The sequence below is a fragment of the Narcine bancroftii genome, chromosome 2 (assembly GCF_036971445.1).
Source record: "Narcine bancroftii isolate sNarBan1 chromosome 2, sNarBan1.hap1, whole genome shotgun sequence".
NCBI lineage: Eukaryota > Metazoa > Chordata > Chondrichthyes > Torpediniformes > Narcinidae > Narcine > Narcine bancroftii.
In genome coordinates, this window is record NC_091470.1 from 153,741,577 (window position 1) to 153,758,260 (window position 16,684).

General features: G+C 39.2%; 1 protein-coding gene across 6 annotated transcripts in view; it reads right to left on the minus strand.

Annotated features, from left to right (window-relative positions):
* LOC138754401 (paired box protein Pax-7) overlaps positions 1–16,684 on the minus strand; it is a 214,171-nt gene that overhangs the window by 147,920 nt on the left and 49,567 nt on the right. The window lies entirely within an intron of this gene.

Genomic DNA, 16,684 nt, shown 5'->3' on the forward strand with positions numbered 1-16,684 from the left:
TTGATATGTGCATGTATATGTGCATTGATATCTATATTGTGACAGAGTATATTGATATGTTTTTGGGAGATAAATTGGGAAAGGTTTGTTAGAGTAGGTAACATACAAACACTTTAAAACAGATCTTATTTAAAATACTGGAGCTCTGCCCCAATGTAGACATATTGGCTCCAGAACTTTTACAAGAGCTTTGAAGAGTGCTCAAGATACTTCACTAATGGATTGTTGTTTACAAAAGGCAACAGATGAAATAGCATGTCGGAGCCACTATGTCTGGAAGAGGACTTGCTGTTCTGAGAGGGTCATGTGGTTTTCAAACAGAGAGAGTCAAATAGGCTTTCTCTCAGAGAGTCAGAAGGAGAGAGAGGGACACAGAGATCACTTGTACAGTGTTACAGCCAGCAGACAGCAGCTGGGACTGGAACAGGACAAGCTGGCAAGCTTATGGAAAGCCCACTATTTTGGAAGATGGCCTGGTCAAAGCCCTTGTAGTTCATGCAAGAGGAGAGGACTGGCTTTCTAATGTTTCACTTGGAATAAGTAAAACAAAAAGGAACTCTGTGGTGACCTGAAAGAAAGAGGTTATCATCTGGAGAACCCTGAAGGGGCAAATTTCTTCAACAAGACAATGGAGTGGCTGATGGAAGTACATCAGTCGTGGATATCTTGGAACAACAAATCTTTCACTAAAAACTGACAAGAACCTTCTTGAGCTGTAATCATTTACCTTTCAAGCACCAAAACCTGGTGAACTTTACAAATGTTAAATTCTGTGCACAGTATAAGAATTGCCTGCAACCAATGAACTTGGAGGAATGAGAAGTAAGATTGGACTGTGAACCAAAGAACGTTTCTGAACTTACACATACATTACATACACATGCGCTTAGAATTAGAAGGGGGTTAAGTTAGGTTAGTTAAGTCAATAGAGATAAGTTAAAGTTTGATTCTATTTTCATGTTTAAGGATAATTAAAAGCAACGTTTGTTTAAGTAACCATTTGTCTTGAGGAATATCTATTGCTGCTGGGTTTATGGGTCCTCTGGGCCCGTAACCACACACACACATGCACAGACACACACACAGACACACACACACACACACACACACACACACACACACACACACACACACACACACACAGGCATACATACATATAAAACAATAAATTCAGATCAGATACTCTTTAATGTCATGTAATAAAACAAAAATATAATATTTAACAGAATTGTCTTTCATCTTCTATAAGGCAGACAAAGGTTTGCTATTAGCATTGCCCGATACCCTTTTTAGTGAGAGAAAGAGAAGCAAAAGAGAGTACCCTCAGTCACTAAGTGTCTGAAGATTTGACTCCAGTGTTCCCGCAGCCTCTACAGCCACAGATGATCGCAGTTCAGTTCAAACCATTGGGATCCCAAGCTCAGATCCAAACTTCTGAGACGATGAGGAAGCCTTCAGTGCCCAGGGCTCTTTGGGAACCCTTCTTGCCCTCAGCACCTCTTGAATCCTGGTTCCGATACCTGGTTCTCATGAGTCAGAGCCCAGCAGTCCATAGCCTGGTGTGAGTCCTTTGATCTTATGTCGCCAGCAGCCCCACAGTCTGTGTGGGTTCCTCACCTGCAAGTCACCAACAGCTCACCACCTGTATGGGTTCTTCAGCCGCAGAGGCCCCTGCAGTCACAGTCTTTTGGGTTTTCTCTGTTACTGGTGTCCTGCTCCAGTCTGCTGTTCTCCCAGAGTCTGTAATCCCTCGTGGCAGGTGTCGAATACAACCACTGCCATCTAATTGTAATGTCATATCATATAGCTGGCAATCAATTGCCCATAATAGGTTCAATTTATTCTAAAGATGTAGTTATTACCCACAAATGTTACTTGCATAATTCTTGCATTGAGCTAAATTGTTTCAAATATACAATTGCATCATCTCAATATTAGTTATGAAATTCCCAACCAACATTTGATTTCTATCTGAAATGTCCAAGTTTCACTTCTCAAATGATTACTTAAATTAGTGACCAAAAGTCCAGTAATATTAATTCCCAAAGATTAGATACATTAAGCTCCAATAAATGTTCAGCCCTCATGATCCAGTTGTTTCAGTCTTCATTCTTTAATTACATCAGATGCAAAATATAATCACATTAATATTTAACATCTACTGTTTTGTTTCCTGACATTCTGTTCTGTTAGCCTGAAATATACAATTAAGTGCTATCAATTTAATTATTTTAATTTTTTGAGTTTATTTGTTATGAGAAGGTTTTTCTGAGAAAAGACCAATAGAATCCCATTACATGCACATAACATCCACACCAAGCATTACATAAAGCCATGTATAGAGCACAATTTACAAAGTATAAGATTACAATGAAGAGGAAGATCAATTAGCACCAAGCAAGAGATGACTTAAAAGAAAAACATTAGTAACATAAAAAGTATTCAGGAAGAGCAGAATAGAATAGTTATATGATACAAGAAGAGTGGATATGCCAAGAGCTCGTAGGATTTTGTCATGCTTCTCCAGTGCTATCTTGGATGTGTTATGTTAATAGCAATAATTCATCATCTTCCCAGTCCATCGTAACATCAGTTTTTAGTATTCAGGCATATTCTGATGAAGGGCTCTGAGCTGATATGACAGTTCTATTTCTATTTCCATAGATGCTGCCTGACTTGTCAAATTTCTTGTGAATATGCATTTACATTGATAGTCCAAAATCCATGTATATTAGCACAATATTTAGTTTCTCAGGCTTGTAAATATAGTTTTGTGGGTGGCTACTATACAGTGTAAATGACCATCAATGAGAGGCAGAATGGAATATGGGGGAGAGAATCTAGGAATGTAAGAGGAGGAGAATATAAAAAAGTAAGATCAGGAGACCACTCAGCCCCTCAACCTTGCCCTGCCATTCAAAACAATCGTGACTCATCTTTTCTTCAGAGTCAATTCTATATTGCCCTCAATCCCCTGATATTTTTCAAAAATGTATTTACTTTCTCTTTAACTACTTTCAATTACCTAGCTTCCACAACTCTCCAGGGTAGAGAATTCCACAGATGCGATATTCTTGTGTATACGAACATTTCCAATGCGTATTGGGCGGAGTCATGCCCATATCTCAGATACTCAGACCACATCTCTATAGTGCTAATACCAGCATATAGACCTCTCTTCAGATGCTCCAGACCAGTTATGAAGCAGGTTAAAACCTAGCCAAAGAAGACCATTTGTGCACTTCAAAACTGCTTTGAGTGCACTGACTGGCAGATCTTCAAGAAAGCAGCAACCGGAGGCGACTGCATTAATTTGGAGGAGTATACAGCATCAGTGACCAACTACATTAGTCTGTGTACTGATGGCATCACTGTGCCCAAGACCATTATTACTTGCTCTAATCAGAAGCCATGGATGACTACTTAGCTGCATGGGATGCTCAGGAACCGAGACACTGCCTTCAGAGCAGACGACAAGGTAGCCCTAGCTATTGAAAGAGCCAAGCTGTCTAAGGCCATCAGGGAGGCAAAGCGTGCACATGTCCAATGCATTCATAGTCACTTCCTGGACAGCAAGGACATGTGAACCATATGGAAGGGAATCCAAGTTATCACCAACCACAAGACTACACCATCTGCATGTGCTGGTGATGCCTCTGTCCCAGATGTACTGAACAACTTCTACGCATCTTTTGAGGTGAAACAAAGACGTGGTAGTGAAGAAGACCACCTCTTCACCAAATTATCAGGTGCTGTGTCTTGCAGAGGTCAATGTGAAGAGGGAGTTAGGCAAGGTCAACCCTCGGAAAGCTGCTGGTCCGGATAACATTCTTGGTAGAATGCTCAGGGGATGTGCAGCTCAGCTAGCAGATGTTCTTACTGACATCTTTAACATCTCCCTGAGAAGCATTGTGCTCCCTACGTGCTTCAAAGCCATCACCATTGTCCCTGTGCTGAAGAAGTCATCTATGTTCTGCCTCAATGACTACCATCATGGTGCACTCATGTCCATTGTCATGAAGTGCTTCAAGAGGCTTGTCACGGGGCACATCAAGCTCCTGCTGCCCCCATAACTGGACCCCCTGCAGTTCACATACAGATACAACCACTCTACGGATGATGCCATCACCACCCCCCTCCATCTATCCTTCACCCAGCTGGAAAATAAAGATCGTATGTTCGAATGCTGTTTATTGACTTCAGTTCAGCATTCAACATAATCATACCTCGGTACCCGATAAAGTTGAGCCTGCTGGGTCTAAACACCTCCCTCTGCAATTGGATTCTTGACCTCTTGTCGAGAAGACCTCAAGCAGTCCAGACCGGTAATAGCACTTCCCAGACCATCGCACTGAGCATAGGGGTCCCGCCAGGGCTGCATGGTTAGTCCACTGCTGTTCACTCTGCTGACCCACGACTGTACAGTTAAACAGAGCTTAAACCGCATCATCAAATTTGGTGATGACACAGGCGTGGTGGGCCTTATTAGTAAGAATGAGGAGTCAGCATACAGAGATGAGTTACAGTCACTAACAGACTGGTGCAGAGTAAAACAACCTGTATCTGAATGTTAGTAAAACAAAAGAGATGGTTATCGACTTCAGGAGGGCCCAGGCGGCCACTGACCATTGACGGCTTGACTGTTGAGGTCATCAAGAGTATCAAGATCCGGGATTGTGACAGGAACTTTTCTACATGCCACATGGTTGTACGTGAAAGTGAGGCCATTTTGCCAAGAAATCGCAGAAAAATTAACCAGGATTTCAGGAGTGGCCTTCATGGGCAACCTGGAGCTATATCTATTAGGTAATTTCATGGAAATAAGTGACAAATTGACCAAATATCATATCTCATTTATAAATATAGCACTGGCAGTAGCGAAAAAATGTATCACAATCACTTGAAAGTTTGATTTCCCTCTACTTATAGCACAATGGACTGTGGAAATGAACAGCTATATACCTATGGAAAATAAAATCACATATAACTTAAAGAATAAATGTGATACTTTTGTAAAAGTCAGACAGCCATTCCTGGACCACATAGGGGCTCAGATACAGTAATAAAAAGGAATATAAAAGGATATAAAGTAACTATTACAAAATGTAGTTTCCCCATCTGTACTCTATATACTTAAAACTATATGTAAGCTCTAACAGTGAATGGATCTGTATGTGGGGGGAATAGGGAGGGACTGTTTTGTGTTTGTGAGAAAAATTTTAATATATTGTATATTTAAATTGTTTCTATATATATATTTAAAAAAAAAGAATAAAATATTTAATAAAAAGTTCTTTGGAGTGTACTTGGTGGAGAATCTCACCTGCTCCATAGCCAAGAAGCACCTTACTTCCTGTGAACGCTGAAGAAAGTTAATCTTCCACCCTCCATCCTAACTACATTCTACAGAACATGTATTGTGAGCATCCTGTGCAACTGCATCACTGCCCGGTTTGGAAGCTGTACCACTTCGGAGTGCAAGACTCTTCAGAGGATAGTGAAGTCAGCAGAAAAGATCATTGGGGGCTCTCTTCCAACTACGAAGGACGTTTGCAACAATCAATACAGGCAAAAGGCAATAAACATTGTGAAGGACTCCACACCCCCTTCAAATAAACTGTTCTCCCTTCTCCCTTCTGGTAGGAGGTACCATAGCACTTGAGCCCTTATGTCCAGATTGGGCAATAGTTTTTTCCCCCAAGCCATCAAGCTTCTGAATTCCCAGAACATATGTGGGTAATGTACTATGGTCCTATACTGTATACTTCTTAATATTTTTATATTTCAATGTGTTTAACTTCTCTTCTAACTTTTATTGATGTAAATAAGCTTTGTGGTCCTGGAGAAACGTTACCTTGTCTTTAGCGTGTGAGCATGGTATGAACGATAAATAAAGGTGACTTGACTTTGTTTAAATAATTTCCTGTACACCTAATTTTTAAACAACTGTCTGATAACCAACTATGTTGCTCATTTGAGAGTGTCCTACTTGTGGTATTACAAGCCCAGAGGACCCCAAAACCCAGCAGCAAAAGACATTCACCAAGACAAATGGTTGCTTAAGCAAAAGTTGCTTTTAATTATCCTTAAACATGAAAACAGAATCACTATTGACTTAACTAACCTACCTTAACCCCCTTATAATTCTAAGTGCACATGTATGTAATGTGTGTGTAAGTTCAGAAAAGTGCTTTGGTTCACAGTCCAATCTCATTCCTCCAAGTTCACTGGTTGCAGGCAATTCTTATACTGTGCACAGAATTTAACATTTATAAAGTTCACCAGGCTTTGGTGCTTGAAAGGTAAATAGTTACTGCTCAAGAAGGTTCTTGTCAGTTTTCAGAAAGAGATTTATTGTTCCAGGGCCACAAGTCAATCACCCACAACTGATTTACTTCCATCAGCCACTTCAGTGTCTTGGTGAAGAGACTTGCCCCTTCAAGGTTCTCCAGATGATAACCTCTTTATTTCAGGTCACCACAGAGTTCCTTTTTGTTTTACTTATTCCAAGTGAAACATTAGTCAGTCCTCTCCTCTTGTATGAACCACAAGGGCTTTGACCAGGCTGAACTAAGCAGTCACAACCCGTCTACCAAATGGGGGATTTCCACAAGCTTTCCAGCATGTCCCGTTCCAGTTCCAGTTGATCCTGCTGACTGTAAAACTGTAGAACTGATCTCTGTGTGCGTCTCTCTCACACATGGAGAAAGCTGGTTTTACTCTCTCTGCTTGCGAAACCACATGGTCCTCCATGACAGAATGCGGCTCCGACAAGCTCTTTCATCTGTTGCCTTTTTGTAAATAACAATCCATTAGTGAAGCCTCTTGGGCACTCTCCAAAGCTTTTGCAAAGCCTCTGAGGCCCCGACATGTTTAGCATTAGCAGAGTTCCAGTATTTTAAATAAGATCTGTTTTACAGTGTTTGTATGTGACCTACACTAACAAACCCTGCCCTAATTTATCTCCCCAAAACATATCTATTCTCTGTCACGGTGGAAACACTCAATATTTACCCTGTCATACTTCCTCAGGATCTTTTATGTTTCAGTAAGATCATCTCTTACTTTCCAAACTTCAGCGAATATAGCTCTAATTTCTTTCACTGCTGATGATGACAGGACAACCCTCTAGTGGTGAGGTCAGGAAGAAAACTGCCATAGGTGAGTCCAATTATTTTTCCTTCAGTAAGGGATGTAGCATATTATCTCACATGGGAAAGGGAAGGGAGAAAATGAGAAAGAGGAAGAAAGAAGAGGAAAGCAGATTATAAAATGGGAAAGGTGTGGAGAAAAAGTCTGAAGATGGGATAGAGAGAATATGTAAATAGAAGAAATAATTTAAGAAAGAGGATGCTTTCTGATACAGTGTAAAATCATATTGCATCTTTCTTGTTTGGTGGGAAAATAAAGATTTTAATGCTGTAGCTCATAAAGAAAGCAAAGAAACTGAGGTGAATGTGGCAAAGCTCTGTGATGGAGCAAGTTATCAGGAAAGTCAAAGAGAATTCTTTAACCTGCCTTCTTGATAAAGTGAATTGCATTGGAGATAACTGAGAGTCCCTCTGGCAGCAGAAGAATGGGTACTGAGCTTCTCAAAGAAATGCAGCTTATCTTAGGTTGGGTGATGTACTGTAATGGTTAAGTTACTGGACGAGCTGCTAGAGTTTTGGATTATAAATTCAGAAATACAAATTTAAATGCTCTTGTGGCAGCTGGAGAATTTAAATATTAAATTAGGATTAATTAAATTTGGTTAAAAAAAAGTCATTTCCAGCATCTGTAATCTTGAAACATCTGGATTGTTGAAAACAAAAGTCAATTTGTTTCCTTTAGGGAAGGAAATCTTCCATCATTACCCAGTCTGTCCAAGACTCTTGACTGCCTCCTCAGTTCCAGATAAGGGTGAATAAAATAATAAAAGTCATAATTGTCAATGATATTGGATTCAGTGAATGTATAAAAAAAAGCTTCCCTAAAGTGAAAGAGTTTCTTTCAAAATTTTTGTGTCTATTTCATGATCAATGAGCCATGAATATCAAAGAGATAACATTATGAAAAAAGCCTAAGTAATCTTTTTCCTTTTTCAAATATACATCTCAATGCATCAAGACTCTTCCAATGCAATAGGTTGGTTGCTGAGTGCTACATAGATAATTGCTGATATTTGTTGATTCACTATCCTAATTGTTAGGCCTTTACCTGCTGAAACATCAGCAAATCAAGGAATTTCATGTAGACAAACAGAATGGATGGATCAAGAAATGGAGGGTACTGGATACATCATGACACTTTACTGCGAGACTCTCCATTAAGTAGTGTGGCAGAGTTCAGTTTCAACACTGTTGGCAATGGTTAAACTGATCCAGTGGGAATTGAGGAGTTGAGGTGGAGGAAGTAAAGGGGAAAATATTCCATTTACAATTTTTCAGTATTAGGTTTTTTATTTAAAAGATATTTTTAGAAAATTTGACAGCTAGAAAAGCGGAAACACAGGTTTGGTGCCAGTTCAAACTTGCAGAGAAGTTTTGGAAGCTGAGCTTCTTCAGTGCAGTGTTTGATAGTCCTACCATTACTTTGGAGATGCTGCTTGACTCTGGATGTTGCAGGTCAGCAGGAGAGGTCTTCTGCATCTGGAGAAGAGAACGTTGGGAACTGAAGATCTAGTCCAGTGGTTTTCAAACTTTTTCATTCCACTCACATAACCATCTTAAGTAATCCCTTTGCATAGGTACTCTGATTAGTAAGAGATTACTTAAGGTGGTATGTGAGTGGTTAAAAAAGGTTGAGAACCACTGCTCTAGACCCAATTGTTACTAAAATATTTTGCTTGAGAAAAATTGTCATTGGCCCATTTCCTTTTGAGTTATGAAACTGTGCACATAACAAGTCAATTAGGTATGATTAAAACAGTGGTGTTCAAACTTTTTCTTTCTTCTCACATACCACCTTAAGTGATCCTTTATTAATCATAGAGCACCTATGGCAGAGGGATTACATAAAGTGGTATGTGAGTGGAAAGTTGAAAACCACTGATCTAGTCCATTATAAACTGTTCACCAGATGCATATAATTACCCATGTTTTGATTGTTTAAAAGAAGTGGCAACAAGTTAAATGATTACTATTTCTTCTATCATGGCTCTTCATACTGAGTCCCACTCATTGTGAGGAAGGAGCTGAGAAGAGGTGAGGGATATTAGTGTGGAGACAAAATTTTCATTCATCTAAAAATTTATAGTGAAACATAAAATTTAGCAAGATCCTTCAGGTAAGATGAACCTTGAAGTAGAGCCAAACTTGAGGAATATTACGGCAATGTTTTATAATAATCCAGCATCTGGAATGCTATAAGTGCTCTGTGATTAGTGAGTGGAAAAAGTTTGAGAACCACTGATCTACCAATGTTCCTGATATATTTTTTGATTTAAAATTTTCCCATGGTGAACTGGTAGCAATTATTTATAGCAATTTGATGGACCTAAGAATATGTTCAGGGACAGGAATCAAGAATGAATGGGAAGGAGATTTGAATACATCAATTTCAGATGAAAATTGGGATAACACGCTTGACCTGATTAATAATACTTCATTCTGTGCTTCATACTTCATTGTTTAATACAATTTAAAGCTGTACATAGAATACACATGTCCAAAGTTAGGTTATCTTGTTTTTATTCTGATGTTGATCCACTATGTGACAAATGTAAAATTCTTCAGGCCTCTCTGATTCATATGCTTTGGGAGTGTTCTGAACTACAAGAATATTGGGAACAATTCTTTAAAACTTTATCACAGATTCTTAGGATTAAATTAGAACCGTGTCCTTTTATTGCTTTGTTTGGTTATTCTCTAGAAGAGAGGATTTCCCTGAATTCAACTCAAAAAAGAATAGTAGCTTTTACTTCATTGATGGCCAGATGAGCAATTTTAATAAGATGGAAAGACAGCAGAGCACCAACTCATAGGCAATGGTTACAGGATGTTATGTCTAGCTTGAGTTTGAAGAAAAATAGATATAATATTAAAGAGATCAAGGTTGAATCTGACAAGATATGGGGCCCATTTATGGACTATGATCATAATTTGACTACTGAGGCAGGGGTGCTCTGGGAGTTTTGCTGGTGACCGTGTTTAGTGGGAGAGGTTAGATTTGTATGGGAGGGGGTTCTTCCTTTTTTATCTTTTATCTTTTGTTCTTATTTTTGTTTTTTTTTCTACAACTAGAAGAGATTGGTCTCTTTAGATAATCTCAATGTATGCCTCAGTATTAGAATATGCAGTAAAATTTTCATAAGAAACTTTCACTTTTTTCAAGAATTATATGACATATAATTTATATATGCATTGGATTAAATAAAAGATATAAAATTAATTAATATCTAAACAATGTATACATGTAATATTTCTCTCTATCAAATTAATAAAAATATTTTAAAAGAGAACCACTGATCTAGCTGGTGTCAACCCTGAGGATTACTAGTACTAAATGTAACACCTTGGAGAAACAAATGCAAGATTACTAAAATACTGTTCATTTCTTTTTGCTTTAGTTATGTAGAATATGTCAGAGAACCTTGGTTTGGACAGTGTGCATTGGGACCCCTGTGATGAGGTTCCAAGAATGCATCTAACCAGAGTTAGTAAGTTGAATAAAGTTTGGAAATGTACCTTTCTATGTCAGTGTGGATCAACCCAGAGTCAGGCAAACACTTACTTCCATATCAGCATGAGGAAAGGATGTACATTTATGGGGATGGAATATAATGACCCCACCCAGTCTCCAGTTGCCAGCAGAAATATCCCTGGTTGCAATAATTTGCAGGGCCTGAAGGGAATTTTTTCAGTTTATTTGCTTTTGTCTTGCTCTGTGGCAGGGAACATGTTTAGTTCAGTTTGTTTGGAACTCTTGATGTGGGACTGCATCAATGGGCAACTTTCTAAATCTATTCCATTCTCTTTACCATGTTTGACTTCAGGAAGATTCTAGCGCTTGTCTCAGCCTTTGACTTGGAGCAGTTTAGCCACAACTGAGAAATCTAAGTGGTCATCAGGTGATGACAGATTGGACTTGGCTGTGATACCTCAAACTCTCACTTGAAGGTTGGCCATGGGCAAAATGATTCACAACACGAGAGGACATCAGCCCAGAAATGGATGGTCTCAGGCTATTGAACTCTAAAGGGAATCACTGTCTGATCTGATGCTAATCTCTTACTACATTTTCGCATGAACCTTCTAGTGGATTGTACTGAACAATATTTCTTTAGCTGAGGAACAGTGAAGAGAATTATATAATTTTCATTTGCATCAACTGTGATCAGCTGATTCAGCAGAGGGTAATTATACATGTGACATGATTCCAAACCCTTTTTATTCACATAGATACAAATTATTCCACTGTCAGTGAGACTTATGAGATTTCTGAGTATTATGTATTTGTTGGGGAGGTGGGGGAAGGGGGAGGGGAGAGGGAATGTGACACTTTCTGAGGAACACTGCAAAGTAGAATTAGAAGAACACATTTGGACAATGAGGTAATTAAATAGGTATTAATCTTTGATTCTTCTTTCCATTGAACTTCAGTCTGAGATATAATTTATGTAGATTTTTAATAAGTGGCCAGGATTACATTAGTTACATTTATGAAACTGTGAGGATACCAGAACTGAGGTTTTACATATCAGGACAGAATAAATATGCTGGAGTCATTTACTGCAGAAGAGAATGACAAGGGTTGGCCTGCTGTTGCCTTCCACATTCTGCTAGGCTTTCTACTAGGGTAGATCTACAAAATAACAAGTTTGGAATATGACAGTCACTGCTAAATCTGTTTTGAAGAAATCAGGAGGTACTTCTATCCCCATTTTCTTCAGGATAGATGTGGATATGAAACTCACTGATGCAACGAATGACTGAGGTGAATTTCATTGATGTATTTGAGGAGAGGATAGATATGTGGGGAAAATAATAGATGTTATACTATTAGGGTTAAAAGAAATAGGGTGAAATGAGGCCAGAACTATCTTGCAATGATGGGGCCAAATGCCTATTTTTTATGGCGTGAAATTTATGTACATACAACTCTGGAAACACTTGTCGCCTCCTGCCACCCGCAACCCACAGGCTAAATAAAAGAAAGGAAGCAATTTGATACATACCCATCTAGGGCAGGACATACAAACATATACATTGAATGAATGAAAAGCTCATAAGGAATGGTGGAACTGAAACACTTGGATGTACAATAGTTCCTTGAAAGTGGTGACATGGTGGAAGGCATGTGGTATGCTGTCCTCATCAGACAGAGCTCTGACCACAGGATGTCATGTGACAGGTGTAATAAATATTGGAGAAACTATACATCAAATATGAAGTGTATTTCTGCCTGCCAAACTATAGGAAGGATGCGATTAAGCTAGAGTGGGTGCAGACTGGAAAGGCTGACTTTTAAGGAAAGACCCATTTCAGCTGGAATGAAGGCGGCACAGGACTGTCCTAAAAATGCTTAAAACTCGAGAGGGGCAGATGGATTATCAGTCATTTTTTTCCGCAGAGCAGTGGGTATCTAAAACTAGAGATGAAGGACAAAGGTTTAAGGGGATCTGAGAGACAACCTTTTTTACACAGAGGGTGGTGGGTATATGGAACAAGCTGCCAAAGCCAAGCTTTTATAGATATGTCAAGAGGAAAAGATTGGTGAAATCCAGAGTAGGTCCCTTGCAGTCAGAATCAGGGGAATATATAATGGGGAATAAAGAAATGGCAGACCAATCAAATTCTTACTTTAGTTCTGTTTTCACAAGAGAGTATACAAATAACCTCCCAAGGATGTTGGGAAACATAGAGTCTAATGCGAGGGAGGAGCTGAAAGAAATCAGTATCTCTAAGGACGTGGTCTTGGGGAAATTGAAAGAATTGAAGGCCAATAAATCCCAAGGGCCTGATAATCTACATCTTAGGGAACTTAAGGAAGTGGACATTCAGATAGCAGATGCTTTAAGAATTATTTTCCAGAACTCGATAGGATCAGTACCCATGGATTGGAGGGTAGCTAATGTTACCCCACTTTTTAAAAATGGGGGTAGAGAAAAAGTGGGGAATTATAGGCCAGTGAGCCTTACATCAGTAGTGGGCAAAATGATGGAATCCATTATTAAGGATGTAATAGCGGAGCATATGACTAGCAGAGAAGGGATCGGACAGAGTCAACGTGGATTTACAAAAGGTAAATCGTGCTTTACAAATCCATTGGAATTCTTTGAGATGGGGACATGTAAAATAGATGGGGGAGAGCCAGTGGGTGTGGTGTACCTGGACTTCCAAAAGGCCTTCGATAAGGTCTCACATAAATGACTGGCATGCAAAATCAAGGCTCATGGGATTGGGGGCAAGGTATTGATGTGGATTGAGAACTGGCTGGCAGATAGAAGACAGAGAGTTGGGATAAACGGCTCATTTTCTGAGTGGCAGGCAGTGACCAGTGGGGTACCACAGGGATCTGTACTGGGACCCCAGCTGTCAATTTATTAATGATCTAGATGAAGGGATTGGATGTAATATCTCCAAATTTGCAGACGACACTAAGCTAGGAGGGGTTGTGTGCACTGAAGAGGGGGTCAGGAAGCTCCAGTGTGATTTGGATAAATTGGGGGACTGGGCAGATACATGGCAAATGCACTACAATGTGAGGTTATCCACTTTGGTAATACAAACTGGAGGACAGATTACTATTTGAATGGCAATAGTTTGGGAGATGGGGAAGTGCAGAGAGACCTAGAGGTTCTTGTGCACCAGTCACTGAAGGCGAGCATGCAGGTACAGCAGGCGGTTAAAAAGGCAAATGGTATGTTGGCCTTCATATCAAGAGGGTTTGAGTATAGGAATAAGGATACCTTACTGCAGCTGTACAGAGCCTTGGTGAGACCACACCTGGAGTATTGTGTGCAGTTTTGGTTGCTTTATCTGAGGAAGGATGTACTTGCAATGGAGGGAGTGCAAAGGCGATTCACCAGGCTGATACCTGGAATGGCAGGAATAACTTATGAGGAAAGATTGCACAATTTGGGATTGTACTCCCTGGAGTTTAGAAGATTGAGAGGGGATCTCATAGAGACATATAAAATTCTGGCAGGACTGGACAGAATGGATGCGGAAGGAATGTTTCCAATGGTGGGGGAGTCCAGAACCCGGGGCCGTGGTTTGAGGATAATAGGCAAACCATTTAGGACCGAGATGAGGAGGAATTTCTTTACCCAGAGGGTGGTGAATCTGTGGAATTCATTGCCAAAGAGGGCAGTAGAGGCAGGTTAATTGAATATATTTAAGAGGGAATTAGACATATTTCTTCAGTATAAGGGAATTAGGGGTTACGGAGAGAAGGCGGGGACGGGGTACTGAACTTTAAGATAAGCCATGATCTCATTGAATGGCGGAGCAGGCTCGAAGGGCCGAATGACCTACTCCTGCTCCTATCTTCTATGTTTCTATGTTAAGCAAGTGGTAGAGATGGGACCAGCTGAGCTGGTTCGGCAGAAGTGCTGTATAACCCGATAACTCTAATTGGTATGCTAGCTTTTCTGTCAAAGCTAAAACTCATCAGTGTTTCTAGATCTTCTTCAAATGTCAATTTATTAATACAGGAACTCCTTTAAATGGCTACTTCTCCAACAATCCTATTTGGGAAATTTGTTTCCTCCTTTGAAAAGGAATCTTTCAGTCAATTTAATTTATTCAAAGAATGATGTTTTCCTGGAAATGCAAGCATTTATTTCGGATCCCTAATTGCTCTGGATGGTGATGAACCACCACAATTCATGTGCTGAAGATGATTCCACATTATAGCTGCACAAGGTTTTGCAAGATTTTGATAAATGCGATGTTTCATATTTAAATGAATCACAGCAGAATTTAGCAACATTTTAATACAAAATCATGAAATTAAGATAGAATGGATTTGAATGTGAACAACAAATGCTTGAAAACTAGTTCATAATTATGCGATGGAGCAGGGAACGTGTGGGTGGACACTTGAATTGGTTGGGATTGAACAGTACTATCTGTAAATTGTAGGTGTGATTGGCAGATGGCGCTATGTACCCAGAGTGACCCAGTAAACACCAAACCTACAGGGGAGATGGGTCCTGGTCCAATGTTTCTGGGGAATTTGAGAAACATTACCTGGTTCTATTTTTACTAATTTGTGCTCTGTACTCTTTAAAATATTTTATTTTTTTCTGATTTCTTTTGCATTTTACCACTATCACAAATCAAAGCCCAACTGCCACTCACCTCTTCTCCAAATATCAACCCGATTATTCTAATTGGTATGCTGCATTCCTCTGCTGCACACCTCCTGCATGTTATGAAAAGTAAATTCTGAGGTAAGGGAGAATTCAAAGATTTGAAAAAAACCATAAGAATGGAAAATAGGATGTTATTAAGTAAATGTGAAAAATTGTGATTTAAATATGTAAGATCACATAGCCCATAAACACAGAAATAGCATCTCATTACAGATGCAATCTATGAAATTGCTTCCAAGAGAGAAACATTTCTTTGTTAGTATGAGAGAGCTGTTATTTGTCTATGCAATATGTACAGTAATTATCAAAGTTTGTGGAATATGCTAAGTTATTTAGTTCATTGTTTTTGGGTGACACTTTGCATTCTAGTGCTAATCCAAATACTCCTCCAGACTTTTTACATAAATATATGCCTATTTAAAAATATTAACCTAATTTTCAGTTATTAATTGTAATTATTGATTCATCCATCCCAAAAGCAACAAGACCCTATCTAAAGCAACTTCTCTTCTGGAAACAAATTACAGACAATTTAATCTCTTTAAATAAAATTATTTATCCAGAATCAACCCTGGCTTTTGCCTATCCTTTAGAATCTATGTCTACTAGTCTTGAATAAGAAGCCAATGGAAAGTTTCTCTCTATTTATCCTATCCAAACTTTATTTAGATAAAATCTTGTATCCTGGCTTTACTTGTCTAACCCTTTAGCTGAAATCTTTTATCCCAGCAGTCAACCAAGTGAATCTTTTTAGTTACCAGAATTGGATCATTAGTTACTGTGACCTCAACAGTGTTCAATAGAAGCAAAATTCAACATAATCCTCTTGTTTCTGCCCTCCATGCTTTATGGTCTGGAATCTTTACACTTTGCTACCCATTCTCTTAATGTGGCCTGCTGCTACCAAAGATTAGTACACATTTATTATGCATCCTCTGTTACAACACAACACTTGAAACTCTGCTGTTTATATATTGTTACTCCTTCCTGCCAGAATATATCTGCTCATTAACTGAATAGTTCTCAACCCAGTTTACCCACCACTTCACCGAATCCTTTTAATTTTAATCAATCAGTTATTTATTTAATTTCCTTTTGAATTATACCATTAAAACTGTATCCATCAAATATATTAAACAGAACAGCTTGAAGAACATTGTAAGCGATGTAACAATCATTGTGTCACATTCTTTGGCTTGGCTTCGCGGACGAAGATTTATGGAGGGGGTAAATGTCCACGTCAGCTGCAGGCTCGTTTGTGGCTGACAAGTCCGATGCGGGACAGGCAGACACGGTTGCAGCGATTGCAAGGGAAAATTGGTTGGTTGGGGTTGGGTGTTGGGTTTTTCCTCCTTTGTCTTTTGTCAGTGAGGTGGGCTCTGC